At 47.2% G+C, this 2,544-nt stretch overlaps 1 protein-coding gene across 2 annotated transcripts in view; it reads right to left on the bottom strand.

Moving 5' to 3' along the window:
• Positions 1 to 1,815: 1,815 nt before the first annotated feature.
• Positions 1,816 to 2,544, bottom strand: part of LOC129834167 (troponin I, fast skeletal muscle-like) — a 13,896-nt gene continuing 13,167 nt past the window's right edge. The window contains exons 7-8 of one of the 2 annotated variants that reach the window (XR_008756219.1): positions 2,514 to 2,544; positions 1,816 to 2,389 (exon numbers count right to left, since the gene is read on the bottom strand). The exon at positions 2,514 to 2,544 is cut by the window's right edge and continues 434 nt beyond it. The gene's annotated coding sequence lies outside the window, so the exon portion shown is untranslated. The other variant, XM_055898907.1, reaches the window with a different exon arrangement.

Genomic DNA, 2,544 nt, shown 5'->3' on the forward strand with positions numbered 1-2,544 from the left:
CTGTCCTTCTCTCCCTGTCCTCCCTCATTCTCTCCCAGTCCTCCTCCCTCCTTCTCTCCCTGTCCTCCTCCCTCCTTCTCTCCCTGTCCTCCTCCCTCCTCTCCCAGTTTTCCTCCCTCCTCTCCCAGTCCTCCTCCCTCCTTCTCTCCCTCATTCTCTCCCTGTCCTCCTCCCTCCTTCTCTCCCTGTCCTCCTCCCTCCTTCTCTCCCTGTCCTCCTCCCTCCTTCTCTCCCTGTCCTTCTCTCCCTGTCCTCCTCCCTCCTTCTCTCCCTGTCCTTCTCTCCCTGTCCTCCTCCCTCCTTCTTTCCCAGTCCTCCTCCCTCCTTCTCTCCCTCATTCTCTCCCTGTTCTCCTCCCTTCTTCTCTACCAGTTTTCCTCCTTGTCCTCCTCCCTCCTTCTCTCCCTGTCCTTCTCTCCCTGTCCTCCTCCCTCCGTCTCTCCCAGTCCTCCTCCCTCCTTCTCTCCCTGTCCTCCTCCCTCCTTCTCTCCCTGTCCTTCTCTCCCAGTTCTCCTCCCTCCTTCTCTCCCTGTTCTCCTCCCTCCTTCTCTCCCTGTCCTCCTCCCTCCTCTCCCAGTTCTCCCCCCTCCTCTCCCAGTCCTCCTCCCTCCTTCTCTCCCACATTCTCTCCCAGTCCTCCTCCCTCCTTCTCTCCCTGTTCTCCTCCCTCCTCCTCTCCCTGTCCTCCTCCCTCCTTCTCTCCCTGTCCTCCTCCCTCCTTCTCTCCCTGTCCTCCTCCCTCCTTCTCTCCCTGTCCTTCTCTCCCTGTCCTCCTCCCTCCTTCTCTCCCTGTCCTCCTCCCTACTCTCCCGGTCTTCCTCCCTCCTCTCCCAGTTCTCCTCCCTCCTCTCCCAGTTCTCCTCCCTCCTCTCCCAGTCCTCCTCCCTCCTTCTCTCCCTCATTCTCTCCCAGTTCTCCTCCCTCCTCTCCTAGTTCTCCTCCCTCATTCTCTCTGTGTTCTCCTCCCTCCTTCTCTCCGTGTTCTCCTCCTTCTCTCCCAGTTCTCTTCCCTGTCCTTCTCTTCCTGTCCTCCTCCCTCCTTCTCTCCCTGTCCTCCTCCCTGTCCTTCTCTCCCAGTCCTCCTCCCTCCTTCTCTCCCAGTTCTCCTCCCTTCTCTTCCAGTTCTCCTCCCTCCTCTGTCTGCTCCAGTTGGCGCTCAGATGCAGAGTCCAGCCAAGTCACACCACGTTGTCTTCACCACTTGTTCCTCAGCTATTAGTCTTCTTCAACATATTCAACCTCAAACTAACCTGTAAAGAGGTAGAGAAAGTACTGGTTGGATATCAAAGTATTCATGACACTATTTAGTCATTGGAAATGTACTATATAGGTAATATTGACTTACCTAAAGTGAGAGAAAAAAAACATGTTTTATTGTTGAAGAATACATTTTACATTAAGTATTTTGTATGAAAAAGTAGGATCTGATTGTCTTGGTGTAACGTTGAAAAATGTTACAACTATCTTTCAATGTTTAACTCCTTAGATGCAGATCAATAGGACATGACCTATGGTTCACTGTGTTCTCAAACACCATATTATGTTGATAGAAACATGTGGTAACATAGCCTCGTACTGTTATTCAGAGATTACCACCTAAACTATTCCATGCTGGCATCATCAGTCCAATAAAATAATCCCCCAAAAATCTGAATTCCATAATGTGGTTCGGGATTATGTCCACCTCATTCCTGATAGAAAGCTTCCCTTTGACTAGAAAATATTTCAAAGCAGGCATAGGTAACGTGATGGTATAACAGCTGTGGGAAAGTCAATGATCTCTTGTAGCAGTAGCAGAAAGCCATACACAAAATAAATCATGTTTTTTTTTCAGCAAATCATTTATTTTCAGAAATTGAATTGGAACAAAGGAATAAATGACTTAACAGAACTACAGGTTGTTTTGATTAAATACATTAACATCTGTCACAACAGTCCCAGGGAGATGGAACTACCTCTTAGTTACCATAACAACACATTAACATCTGTCACAACAGTCCCAGGGAGATGGAACTACCTCTTAGTTACCATAACAACACATTAACACCTGTCACAACAGTCCCAGGCAGATGGAACTACCTCTTAGTTACCATAACAACACATTAACATCTGTCACAACAGTCCCAGAGAGATGGAACTACCTCTTAGTTACCATAACAACTCATTAACATCTGTCACAACAGTCCCAGAGAGAAGGAACTACCTCTTAGTTACCATGACAATTCATTAATATCTGTCACAACAGTACTATAGAGATGGAACTACCTCTTAGTTACCATAACAACACATTAACATCTGTCACAACAGTCCCAGAGAGATGGAACTACCTCTTAGTTACCGTAACAACTCATTAACATCTGTCACAACAGTCCCAGGGAGATGGAACTACCTCTTAGTTACCATAACAATTCATTAATATCTGTCACAACAGTACTATAGAGATGGAACTACCTCTTAGTTACCATAACAACTCATTAACATCTGTCACAACAGTACTATAGAGATGGAACTACCTCTTAGTTACCATAACAACACATTAACATC

The sequence above is a fragment of the Salvelinus fontinalis genome, chromosome 35 (genome assembly GCF_029448725.1).
Source record: "Salvelinus fontinalis isolate EN_2023a chromosome 35, ASM2944872v1, whole genome shotgun sequence".
Taxonomy (NCBI): Eukaryota; Metazoa; Chordata; class Actinopteri; order Salmoniformes; family Salmonidae; genus Salvelinus; species Salvelinus fontinalis.